This window comes from Rhinopithecus bieti, unplaced genomic scaffold, assembly GCF_001698545.2.
Source record: "Rhinopithecus bieti isolate Rb0 unplaced genomic scaffold, ASM169854v2 scaffold_37596, whole genome shotgun sequence".
Taxonomy (NCBI): Eukaryota; Metazoa; Chordata; class Mammalia; order Primates; family Cercopithecidae; genus Rhinopithecus; species Rhinopithecus bieti.
In genome coordinates this window covers 205,576-219,953 of record NW_016815532.1, presented here as the reverse complement: position 1 = coordinate 219,953, position 14,378 = coordinate 205,576, and the positions used below count along the sequence as shown (strand labels likewise).

Genomic DNA, 14,378 nt, shown 5'->3' with positions numbered 1-14,378 from the left:
GTGAAAGTCTCTGTCCTGCTCTAATTACCGGTGTCTGCCACATATCTTAGTCCTGGGCCCAGTACAAACACAATCCTCTATTTTGTCCCAACTTCCTGAGCCCAACACAAACACATCCCCCACCCACATATCTCAGAAACACCACCTAGAGAGCACCTGATAAGGTCACAACCGTTTGTAGTTTTACTAAATGCACGGGAACAAATAGAAAACTGTTAACTGTATTAACCAATTACCAGTTGTAATGCTGCAACCAGAAGAATTCCTTTGTACCTCTGTAACCTTACATATCCTGTATGCATCGGGCTATAAAAAGCGGGCACATGCATCATTCGGGGCCCTCTTGTATGTTGTAGAATGGAGGGACCAAGTTCGAACTTGCATTAAAGATCCTTGCCGCTTGGCTTTGACTCTGGACTCTGGTGGTCTTCTTTGGGGAACAAATGGTCTGGGCATAACAGCAGTTTTAATAAAAATTTCAATGGGAATTTTTTAATGAACATAGACAAGTTGATCCAAAGTTATTGGAAAAATAAAGATACAACAATTGCTAGGAAAACAGTAAAACAGAAGTACTCCAAATCCCATTAGTTGTTAAAACTTAATAAAAAGCCTCTATAAATGTAGTTGTGGTGCATGCATAAACAGACACAATAGAATAAAATGAAAACTTTAGAAATAGATTCAGCTGCACTTAAAAATCTACTATATAATAAAAGTGGTGTCTAACACCACTAAAATAAAGATAACAATTTGTAAAAGATCAAATTAGGTCTATTCCTCACACCATGAATGACAATCAATTTCAAATGTATCCAGAGGTCTGTATGTAAAAATAAGATCTGCAAATACCAGAAGAAAATACACATTACTCACAACCTGGGTTCCAACAAGGGATTTTTAAGTCTGACTAGAAATGTCAGTGCAGTAAAAAATTGATAGATTTTACTGCATCGATTTTTAATTACAAAGCATTGTAAGCAAAGTGAAAAGATAAATGACAAACCGCGTGAAACCACTTGCAACATGTAGCACAGACCACAGATTAAGGACTATTAAGCCAAGTTCATACAGAAATTCTAGAAATTGAGGGAAAAGGGCCAACATTATATAAAGAAATAGATAAAACGTGAACAGACAATTCATAATAAAAATATTAAGCAAAGTGAAAAGATAAATGACAAACCGGGTGAAACCATTTGCAACATGTAGCACAGACCACAGATTAAGGACTATTAAGCCAAGTTCATATAGAAATTCTAGAAATTGAGGGAAAAGGGCCAACATTATATAAAGAAATAGATACAATGTGAACAGACAATTCACAATTAAAAATATTAATATAGCCCTGTGTCATGTAAAAACATGTTCAACTTTACCAGTTGATTCTGCCATGAGCTCACTGACCCACGCCCACATAAAGAACATCAGCAATTTGAGAACCTCTGGTTCAAATTATACACAAAGAACTTCCAACTTTGTCTCATCTAACATTCCTGACACATTAATCACACTCCCCAACACATTCGCCAAATCCATCATAGTTGCTCCCAGTCACAAGGACTTTTCTCAAAGGTAATGGATTCTTAGGGGCAGGTGGATTCCTAGTTTGAAAGAGCCCCAAGGAGAAATACAATATCTTTCTCATCTCACCTTGCTTTGAATATAAGTATTACCCAGACCGCTTTAGGCAGGTAAACTGCAATTTTAGAAACCAAGGAAACAAATAATGATTAGATTCCTTGTGTGTAAAGATGACAGACTGCACCCCCTCACAACTTTGTATTCTTTGAGTTTTATATTTATAGTTTTGTTTCTTTTCATTTCAAATGTTGATGCAAGCAGACAGAAGACAAAAGAGATCTTAAATATTTCTTGTTTTCCCACAGCCTCTCTAATGCCCCATTTGAAAACAATCGCACAACATAAACAGGAAAAAGTAGGGAGGGTCTATTACTTCCTCCTCTTTAGTGCTATGTGTTTGTGGGAGGGTATGCATATCAAACAGTGATCTCACAAAAGAGGCATTGAATGCCCTATATCACATTTCAATAAAGTATTGTGTTTATAATGGATCTACTGCCATGTGTCAATTGAAGAAAACAATAAACAAAGCCGAAGAACAACGAAAGTAAATAATATTCAGAACATCTTGTTTTCCTGCACTTTTTCCTTAGTCATACAACCACTCCAGAAGAGACATCCAACTGGTTTTGAGTGAGTCACATTCAGAAGAACCACGAAGTTTACTCCAACTCTATTTATGAGACAATGAGTAACTACTCAAGAAGAGGAGGAAGAAACAATGCCTATGCCCCCAAACAAGTACTGGATAAATGATGAGTTGAAAATTATACATTTTTATTTGTCTAAATGTAAGGGGTGCAAATGCAGTTTTATTACATAGATATATTGTGTAACGGTGAGGTCTGGCCTTTAAGTGTAACCATCACCCAAATAAAGTACACTGTGTTGATTAAATTCTCATCCCTCACCGCCTTCCCACCCTCCCACCCTTCTGAGTCTCCGATGACTATTATTCCACATTCTATGTCCGTGTCTACACAGAAAATACATTGTCTTCTTCTAATACTCAGCACCTCATATTATACACAATATGCTCATCAAAAATTCTGTTCCAATTCATTTGTGGGGACAAGCAGTTCAGCTAAACATTTATGAGGGAGAAAAATGGGAATTTCGAAGGTCTCTGGCCTTGTCATAGGTAAACAAGGGAGCATCTGTGACTTTTATCGAAGTCATATGGGGAAGCGGGATTCTTTCCAGGAAGCTGTTTCTGGAACATAGCAGGCTGAGAGAGATTTTTTTTCACTTTCACTGTTTTCCGAGGACACAGAGCTCAGGTAAAGTTTGACATTGTCAATAGCCTTCATCATCCCCAACCATGTTAGCCAGTATACTTGTGATTTCAATGGAGCCAACATCTCCTTTTGCCTGCAAACCATTTTTTCTTATAATCTACAAGATAAATTTGTCTGTATTCAAGATTTTGTCAATATTATAAATGTTAAAATCATTGTTTTAGATTCCCAGTCGTGAACACAATTATCCTATCTTTTCTGATTATTTGGTGAACCAATAAACAATAATCACTTGTTATTTTTTTTACCATAAAAATCTGTCTTCATAAAAAGTCCTCTTCCAAGACTCACTCAGTTTCCAGTGAAGAGGCCTGAGAAGCAACACATGAAATAATCATCCAGGTGACCCTTTTATTGTTGGGCAAGTTTGAGATAAGTACCATTCTATGCCTGTTTTCGCTTCCTTATCTGGGCTTCTCTTCACCCAGTAGTCTTCAATCCTGACTACTTATTAGAATCATCTACGCAAACTGATAGGGTCTCACTGTGTCCCCCCCGAATTCATATATTGAAATCGAATCCCCAGTATGATGGTATTAGGGGGTGGGACCTTTGGGAGGTGATTATACCCTGAGAACAGAGCCCTCCTGAATGGGATCAATATCCTTATAAAAGAGACTGCGGGGAGTTACTAGCTCAACCCTTCCACTATACAAAGATACAACAGTAAGACGTCATCTGCGAACCCGGAAGTGAGGCTTCACCAGACGGTGAATCTGCCAGTACCTATTCTTGGACTTCTCAGCCTCCAGAACTGTGAAGAATACATTTCTGTCATTTATAAGCCACCTAGTCAATGGTATTTTGTTATAGTAGGTGTTATGCCCAGACCGTTTGTTCCCCGAAGAAGACCACCAGAGTCCAGAGTCAAAGCCAAGCGGCAAGGATCTTTAATGCAAGTTCGAACTTGGTCCCTCCATTCTACAACATACAAGAGGGCCCCGAATGATGCATGTGCCCGCTTTTTATAGCCCGATGCATACAGGATATGTAAGGTTACAGAGGTACAAAGGAATTCTTTTGGTTGCAGCATCACAACTGGTAATTGGTTAATATTTTAAGTTATACAATTAACAGTTTTCTATTTGTTCCCGCGCATTTAGTAAAACTACAAACGGTTGTGACCTTATCAGGGGCTCTCTAGGTGGTGTTTCTGAGATGTGGGGGGGCGGGGGGGAGGGGGGGATGTGTTTGTGTTGGGCTCAGGAAGTTGGGACAAAATAGAGGATTGTGTTTGTACTGGGCCCAGGACTAAGATATGTGGCAGACACCGGTAATTAGAGCAGGACAGCTGGAGTCTATAGATAACCTAATCGGTTAGGTCCAGGGTCAATCTTTAACTAGGCTCAGGGCGCCGCCCGGGCTGTTTGCCTGTGGACTTCATTTCTGCCTTTTAGTTTTTTTTCATTTGATCTCTTTCAGCAGGCATAATGAATTAAGACAAACCTTTTAAAAAATACTGATGTCTGCACTCCAGCTTAGACTAACTGAATTAAAATTTCTTCTGGTGATGGGATTCCAGCACACGTAATTTTTAAGAGTCCCAGATGATTCTAATGCTCAGCCATGGTTGAGAAACAAGATCCTGCTTCTCTGATCTCTTTTCTTCAACTCCCCTCCCTGTCCCTTCAGCTCTCTTTCTTTTTGTCTTCCTTACATATATCTAACTTAGATTCCATGATCCATCATTTCACTAAGTTTCTTGTCAGTATTTAAAACTCACCTTCCTTTTGTATTTTGATTGAGTATACCTGTCAAAACCAAAACTGGGTGTCGTGGTTCACGCCTGTAGTCCCAACACTTTGGGAGGCCGAGGCAGGAGGATCACTTGAGGCTAGCAGTTTGAGACTAGCCTGGGAAACATAGTGAGATACCATCTCTACAAAATTAAAAGAATTTAGCCAGGCATGGGCATGCATGTCTGTAGTCCCAGCTACTCAGGAGGCTGAGGTGAGAGGGTCCCTTACACCCAGGAGTTCAAGGCTGCTGTGAGCTGTGATTGCACCACTGCACTTCAACGTTGGGGAAAAAGACAAGACCCTGACTCAAAAACAAAACAAATCACTGCTTGAATCTTAACCATTGAGCAGTGCTATAGAAATTATAATTATTGGACAAATAAATAATACCATAAATTTTTTAAAAACTACCCAATTTTTTCAAGACAGTGATTTTCTGGCTTGAAAATGTGGCCTACAGACCAGAAGTATCAGCATTACCAGATAATTTGTTAGAAATGCAAATCCCTGGAACTTTTTCTGAACCAAACTGAATCAGAAACTCTGGGGTTGAGCCCTAGCAATCTAGGATTCATCCAGTCCTCGGGTGATTCTCATGTGAGTTAAAGTTTCCGAACCACTGTTTTAAGTACCATGCTCTCTCCCTCTCTGCAATAAACTCTTTATCCCTTTATGTTTTAGTAGTCCCCCAAACTCTGATGATTTCCTAACCAAATTATTCATTTGTGTATCTGAAGTTCAAATTTAACTGGATCTTCTCTATTTTATCTGACACTCTAAACCCAGTGAACCTCAAGTATTCATTTACCAGCTCTGAAAAGAAACATATAGTCCACTGAATGAGAAAAGTTTGGAACATTTGACCAAATGATCACAAGGCAACTGAATCAAAATCACACAGAAAATTACCTACATATTGCCATGTATGAACACACAGGGTAACCTGGTTTTAGGAAGGCACATTGGAGTCAAAGATTTACAGTTTCTATTCTGTGTTTCACCCCTCACTGTATGGGTGTCACAGGCCGGTTACACAGTCTTTCTTAGCCTCAGGTTTATCAGATTTAAGGTGGGAATACTATTTTTATATTTGTTATTACCATCACATTGCTCAATAAAAATAGACACGATATAAATATGTGTCCCACTTCTTTTCATGTTGGAGAGCAGCTTGGGTGGGTCTGGAGTTTAAAAACCATGTTTAGAAGAGTGATCCTATGCCTTTATATCAACTCCAGGTCAGTGTAAAGTTTCATTCTATTTTATCAGACCTTCATAAGGTCCTGGGGGCAAGGTGTCTAGCAAAGTTGTCAGGGTTTGTTATATGTGAACCAATCGAGCAGATCTCTTGAGGAAGAAAATTAAGGAAAAGACATAAAAGATTTAAGAAATAAAGGGATGGATCATGAAATGGATCACCTTTAATGTTCATCCTGAGATATAAATACAATATGGTTATTCCTTAATACCTTTGGTTTCTGAGGTGTGTGTGTGTGTGTGTGTGTGTGTGTGTGTGTGTTAATGGGATTCTTGAAGACATGAGGTCAATGGTCCCCAAGTATATATTAGAGTTACATCTCAAAGGCGCATTCCTGCCACATCAAAGGATTCTCTTCACACAGGACAATGCGACTACAACTAGAGAAGAAAATTAAGCCAGCACATTTTAATGTTGTTTTCCTAAAGCCTGAAGAACCTACAATAAGACCCTAAAATGTTATATTCCAGAGTTGAGTATGATTTTTTTACCTCTTAGAGTATGATTTTAAGATGTGTGAATTTTTAAAATATGTTGTCTAACCAGTGCCAATATAACCGTTTGGAGACAAGATACTGAAGTAATATGTTTTCTACATATTGGTTTTAGTGTTTTAATGAGGACAGGCTTATTGTTAAAGCATGTGGAAATTAATTGCTATAAATCTAAGTAGTGGTAGAAAAACACTTAAATGAAGGTAGTTATTGTCTCACAGACGTCTTTTAATTTCTTACCATCTGACTGTCGATGCTAGCATCATCTGGGAGGTCCTGTGCCTAAGCTATTGCAGCAATATGTGAAGTGCAAAGAACTCCTCTAGGACACTGATTAATAATAAATGTACTGAGTTTTGAAGTGCAATTTGAATTTAAATATATTCTATAACATAAAATGTTGAGATGACAGTTTATCCGAAATACATTACTCAAAGTGAAACCACGTTTTATTTGTTATATTGTCTATCAATATAATCTGTTGATATCTTGTATGTATATAGTCATGGATATATATATATTCTGTTTCATCTTGTCTATTTTGATTAGCATGTAGACCAATAGAGAACAAGTACACTGCTATGTTCACAGTGGAATATTTATTAAATAAAATAAAAGTTATTAAATCTTTGGATGACTATCGCTTTTAAAAGATATATTTTTTTTTACTTTTGGCTGGGTGCAGTGGCTCACACCTGTAATCCCAGCACTTTGGGAGGCCGAGGTGGGCAGATTATGAGGTCAGGAGTTCAAGACAAGCCTGGCCAAAATAGTGAAACCCTGTCTCTACTAAAAATACAAAAATTAGCCGGGCGTGGTGCTGGGCACCTGTAGTCCCAGCTACTTGGAAGGTTGAGCAAGAGAATTGCTTGATCCTGGGAGACAGAGGTTGCAGTGAGCTGAGATCACACCACTGCACTCCAGCACTCAAGCCTGGGCAACAGAGTGAGACTCCATTTCAAAAAAAAAAAAAAAATTACTTTAAAAAATGAATAGTTAAAAGTGAATGTATTAACTATATACAACATGATGTTTTCAAGTATACATACATTGTGGGATGACTAAATCTAACTAATTAACATATGCATCACCTCATATAGCTATCACTTTTGTGATGAAAACACTTTACTTCCACTGTCTTAGCATTTTTTGACAATAGAGGATAATTAGCTATAGTCACCATAGATCTCTCAAACTTATTCCTCCTGTCTAACTGAACTTTCATATTCCTTAACCAGCATCTGCCCACCCCACTCCAACTCACCCAGCCTCTGGTAACCAGCATTCTACTTTCTACTTCTATAAGACCAACTTTTGTAGATCCTAGGTACAAGTGAGGTCATACGATATCTTTCTTTTCGTGTTTGCTTATTTCACTTAACATAATAAACACAAAGAAGTTTATCCATGCTGTTACAAATGGAAAGAGTTTGTTATTTTTCAGGGCTGAATAGTATTCCTACTGTATTTTCTTTATTCATGAATCCATTGATGGATACTTAGGTTGATTCCATATCTTGGCTGTCGTGAATAGTGCTACAATGAATATGAGAGAGCAAATAGCTCTTTGACATACTGATTTTTCTTTCTTTTGGATATACACCCTGTGGTGGATTGTTGGATCATATGGTAGTTCTATTTTTAATTTTTTGAAGAACCCTCATGTTGTTGTCCATAATGGCTGTACAAATTTACATTGCCATCAACAGTGTACAAAGGTTCTCTTTCTCCGCAGCTAACACATATCATTTGTCTTTTTGATAATAGCCATTCTAATAGGTTTGAGGTGGTGATTTTAATTTGCATTTCCCTGATGACTAGTGATGTTGAACCTTTTTTCATATATACCTGTTGGTCATTTCTATATCTACATTCAGATCATTTGCCCATTTTAAAATCAGGTTGTTTTCCTACTCTTGAGTTGTTTGTGTTTCTTATATATTTTAGATATTAACCCCTTATCATATATATAGCTTACAAATATTTTCTCCCTTTTTCTGGTTGTCTATTCAATCTGTTGATTGTTTTCTTTGCTGTGCAGAAGCTTCTTAGTTTGATGAAATTCCATTTGCCTATTTTTGTATTTTCTGCCTGTGCTTTGAGAATGATATTCCTAAAGTCATTTTCCGGATCAATGTCATGGAGTTTTCCCTATGATTTCTTCTACTAATATTCATAGTTTTGAGTCTTACATTTAAGTCTTTAATACGTTTTGAATTGATTTTTGTTTATAATGAGAGATGAGCATCTAGTTTCATTCTTCTTCATGTGTATGTCCAGTCTTTCCGACACCATTTAATAAAGAGATCTTCTTTCCCCATTGTGTTTTGTTAGCTCCTTTGTCAAAATAAGTTGGATGTAAATGCATGGATTCATTTCTAGGCTCTCTATTCTTTTATTTTGCCCTTTGTATCTGATTTTATACCAGTACCATGCAGTTTTGGTTATTAGAACTTTGCAGTACATTTTGAAGTCAGATAGTACGATGCCTCCAGCCTTGTTCTGTTTGCTCTGGATTGTTCTGGCTCTTCAGGGTCTTTTGTGGTCCCACACAAAGTTTAGGGTTATTTTTTCTATTTTTATGAATAACGTCATTGGTACTTTGATAGACGTTATATTGAATCTGTAGATCACGTTGGGTGGTGTAGACTTAGTAATATTTATTCTTCCAATCCGTGAACATGAGATATCTTTCCATTTGTCTTCCCTTTCTCAATGTTTTTCATCAATACATTATGGTTTTCAGTATCCAGATCTTACAACTTTTTGGTTAAATTTCTTCCTAAGTGTTTTATTTATTATTTTTTGTAGCTACTGTGAATGGAATTTTCTTGATTTTTTTCAGGCATTTTTAATATGTAGAAATGCTATGGATATTTGTATGTTGGTTTTACATCCTGCAACTCTGCTGAATTTGTTTGTTAATTCTAACAGTTTTTTGGTGGAGTCTTCAGGGTTCCTGTATATATAATTATGTCATCTACAAACAGGGACAATTTAACTTATTCCTTTTCAATTTGGAATTTTACTGCTTCAATTTTAGAAGTAATTAGGTAAATTTTCAGTAACAGACAACTTTTCATTTTACCGGCAAACAATGACGGATTTCAAAAAGAAATCCCGCTTTAAAATAAATTATATCTGCAAGATCTCTTGAATGCACGTTGTATAAGGCAGAACATATTTAGCAACCTATTTAAGGGAAATTACCTGTGGCATATATCCAATTACTGTATCTTTATTCTAAAACTTCAATTTAAAAAAATCTAGCAAACGAGAAATGAATATTTCTCTACTACAAACTACAAGATTTTTCTTTATCTTATATGAACAGGAGATATTACTTCATACCTAGCGAGGAAGTCAAGCTAGAAGTTGCAGGATTTTGTCCCTTTGCATGGGAAATAGGACAGCTGGTAAATTTCCTCTAGAAATCACACCTTTTATTCAGAGCATCAAGTTCAGAGATATTTGAGCTTTCTGCAAATGGAAATTTACAGCAAGGCTGGAAAGTGGGTACCTTTTGATAAATAATAATTCATGTTGAATTTCTGGCTGTCTCCTATTTTAAAGTAGAGTGGTATTGTCTTTTTTTCCCCTTTCCACTCCATTCTGACCCATTTTTGCTAGATTATTTCTGAGAAATTCAATTTCCCTTTTGTTTTCTCTATCAGCTTATCACAGCCCTGGCTAGTAGGATTAAATAAAGACTGCTTTTTTCCTAATTTATTATTTTCTGTTGCCCAACAAAGGACTATGCTTTAGCAGATTAAATGGCAACTGACAACTCATCTCATTGGGGAGGATTAAGCTGTGTCATAGTAGCATTTTGCATTAACTGCATTCCAAGTATATTACAGTAACTTTTGGCTGCTTATTTCTTTCACTTTTTCCCCAAACACTTTTTTTTCACTTTTAAAATGGGGAAGTTGTATATGACTATATTATTTGAAAAAAATCATCAAATGATAGACATGGTTTTGGAGATTGCATTAAAAGCCTACATACATTTTATTATTATTGGAAAGTATTTAATACATTTGTCAAATTTTAAAATAACTCTTCAGAGTATTTGCTCAAAGCTAACATCTCAAATAAAAAAATTGAGCAACTTTATTACATTTCTAATTCTTCATGACATGCTTTATTCTTTAAGATTTCTCAAATACTATATGCAACACTTCAGTAATCTCAGCTACCAGTTTTTTATTTATCTAGGATTTCACTTTGGCAAATCTCACTTCCTTAAAAATATCACATGATATCGCTCTTCATAGGAGAACAGCTGAGAATTTGCTCTCAGAAAATAACATTAACTTTTCCTCACAGTGATAATGCTGGCGTGGATGCCCGGGCTGAAACTACAATCCCAAAACACAGTTTCATCCAAATATGCATCCCAATTCAAAGGCAAGGATTCAGTTAGAAATCATTTATTCAACCTGGAAGGGGAATCCAACAACTTAAGGTTAAATATGTAATGAGTTAAAGATGTTCAAACAGCCAATTTCAGTGAAAAAGCAAGTCAAGAGTAGTTCTTCCACCCATAAATGAGCATCTTTAATACATCTCTCCAAAAGAGGGGTGTCTTGCACAGTAAAGAAGTTCATAGGAAGTCCTGGGTACCTCCCACTTCTCCATCGGATCTACTCTCCATCTGCTGTAAGTCCCATGATCTCACTCTTCAAAAGGACCTCTTTGCCTTCTGGCCCTCAGTTTGGTTCAGCCTATCAGAATATGAGCAGGGATATATAAAAGCAAGGTCAAGAATGACAAACTATGAAGAACCAATTTAAACTCAATTTAAAACATAAGAGGAAGGTTTTGTGACATTGGTTTGGGCAATTATTTTTGGGGGTAAGACCCCAAAAGCACTGCCAATAAAAGTGAACATAGACAAATGGGGTTATATCAAACTAAAAAGCTCCTCCACAACAAAGGGAACAATTAACAGAGTGAAAAGATAACCAATGTTGTGAGAAAATATTTGCAAAGCATACATCTGATAAGGTGTTGATATCTAAGATACTTAGGGAACTCAAGCAACTCCATAGCACAAAAACAAATAACCCTCTTTAAAAATGGGCAAAGGAACTGAGTAGGCATTTCTCAAAAGAAGACACAAATGGCCAACAGGTATTTTACAAAAAACAGCCTCACTAATTACCAGAGAAATGTAAATTAAAATCACAATGAGATACCACCTCAAACACATTAGAATGTCTATTACCAAGAAGTCAGAAGATACATATTGGAGAGGAAATGGAGAAAGGAAAACCCTTGCATACTGTTGGTGGGAATATAGGTTGGTACAGCCATTATGGATAATGGTTTGGAGGTTTTTAAAAAAATCAAAGATAGAGCTACCATATGATCTAGCAATACCACTACTGGGTATACATCTGCAGGAAATTAAATCAACATGTCAAAGAGATACTTGCATTACCATATTCACTGCAGCATTATCCACAATAACCAAGATACGGAATCAATCTAAGTCTCCATCAAACGATGAATGAATAAAGACAATGTGATATGATACACCACAGAATACTATTTAGCCTTGGAAAATAATAAAATCATGTCATTTGTGACAACATGGATGAACCTGTAGGATTATGTTAAGTTCAACAAACCAGTCACAGAAAGGGAAATGTCACATGATCTCACTTATATGCGGATTCTCAAAAAGTTGAACTCATGGAAGCAGAGAATAGAACAGTGGTCACTAGAGGCTGGAATGAGGGTGATACTGATTACAAAATGTCTGTTATGAGAAATAAGGTCAAGGAATCTATTGTACAACATACTGACTATAATCAATAACAATGTATTCTTGAAAATTGCTAAGAGAGTAGATTTTAAGGGTTCTCACCACAAAATATTAGTGAGGAAATGCATGTCAATTAGCTGGGTTTTGTCATTCCACCACGTATTCATATTTCAAAACTTCGTGTTGCATAAGATAAATATATATATAATTTTATTTGTCAATTAAAATAAATTGAAGAGAAGAAAAAAATAAAAGACTATAAAACAATGTCTAGAATATTTATTGAATGCCTAGTAGCAAATAATGATACAGATTCCAAAATTTATTAGCTAAGTCTAAACACATAGTTAACGGAGTAATTTTTTTCAATTTTGCCAGCTCTTCTCTAGTTTCTATGAAATTTATGATTAGAAAGAGCTTTGGTCTTCTCTCGGGGTCTCCTGTTAATGGCAGGCAGTGGCTGCTGAGTGGGTTGCAGATAACTTAACCGTGCGCCCTGCCTCCCCCTCCCTGCTGTCTTCCAGGGTTGAGCTCACCAGCTTGTCTATGGCACCACCCAATTGCTCACAGAATGGCTGGCCCCGGGGGGTCAGTCATTGGGCAGCAAGTACATCCAGCAGACCCAGCCCCTCACCCTAGAGCACACCATCAAGTTGCACCCTCTTATCAATTAATACTTTTGGTACAAAAGAGCCCCTCTGTGTGAAGGACAGCTCTGTTGCAGCCACATTTTAGTGCATGAGGAAAGGATTTGATAAAATTAGAATGGAGAAGACTCCAGAAAGGGTTCCACTTGGACATGAGCCCCGGCTACCCCAAGTGTTACTGCTACAGCTAGGAACAACTTTCTTCAGATCACTTGGTCGCGAACTTAACCCAGAAGAAGAGGAAGTTGTAGGACTAAAACGCTTAATGTCAGAGACAATGGGTGATCAAGATGGAGCCCTGAAGACTGGGCGATTGATGGCTGCATTGGTCACTGATGGAGAGGGCATTTTGAACCTCCTCAGTATCCTTATGTTCCTGCACATATTACAAAGTCTATGGGACACAGGGAGTTGTTTTTGGTTCAACTTCAAGAAAAAGCCTTGTTTGCAATCCCTAAAAATTATAAGTTGGTAGATACACCATTGTTTTAATTGTATGACAGTGCACGGAGATAGGGACTCATCATTTCCAGCTTCCCTCAGCTGTTGAGCAGGTCCAGTTGTTGATTTTTTTTTCAACGGAATCCCTGCACGTGGAGAAGTGAAAGAAGCCAATTCTGTGAGCACAGATATACACAGTATAGAGGAAGGAACGTGGTAGAAAAGATTTTTTTTTTAATCTCTTTCCCAATCCCTAAATTGCCACCTACTTTCTATTATCGGAATGGTAAAATTAATATAAAGAACTAGATAGCAGTGTAAAGAAATGTGATAATGTTTATTTACTTTTGGTTCTATTCATACTTTTTGTACATTAAATAAACTTCTTTCTGAAAATGGGGAGTAGCTTGAGCCATTTCCTTGCAGTCATAGTAAAATAACTGTATTTGTTAGTGCTTTAAGGTAGCTCATAGACTCCATAGCAGAAAACCATCTTGCATACATTATTAAATGTTATGTCTATACAGCATAAATATTTACATTCATGTAGCTCATATATTCAGATTCAAAATTAAGAATCAACATGTTTTGCAATTTTTACTCCTTCATAAGAGGTTCTGAGCATTAACTGACTCTTACATATGTGTTATTTTCCTTTGCTATAGAATTTTTAACAGGCAGACAATGTATTACTGTTAGTAGCCTGTATCCATTTTGCCACTGTCATAGATTTGCGACAGGCAATCAAATAAATTTAAAAATATTAACAAATTTTAAAAGTAGGTTAATTCAAATTCTAATTGTTTTCAAAGTACTCTTCCCTTATTCAACAGAAAGTTGCACTATATTACATTAGGTTCGCTGGTAAACTGAAAACGAATGCTTACTGATGACAACCGTGTAAGGGGAAATATGAAGAATGAAGACCCATGTTTAAAACTGTACAAGGATTTTACAGCATTTTCTCAGTAAACAGAATAATCTCCCTCTACTTCAGCCTTTAAACAACTTCATGGCTAGATAGTTAGGCTCTTCTGAAGATAAAATTAACTCCTGCAAGCTTCCATAGAATTTTTGTTAGGAACAATCCGAAGATGGCATTCTATAGAGCATATATATATATAGGGACATACTTTGTGCACCA

The 14,378-nt window shown here is 36.7% G+C and overlaps 1 pseudogene; it reads left to right on the top strand.

The window, feature by feature from the left end:
- LOC108516073 (cleavage and polyadenylation specificity factor subunit 5-like) overlaps window positions 1–13,360 on the top strand; it is a 101,277-nt pseudogene extending 87,917 nt beyond the window's left edge.
- The last annotated feature ends 1,018 nt before the right edge of the window (window positions 13,361–14,378 follow it).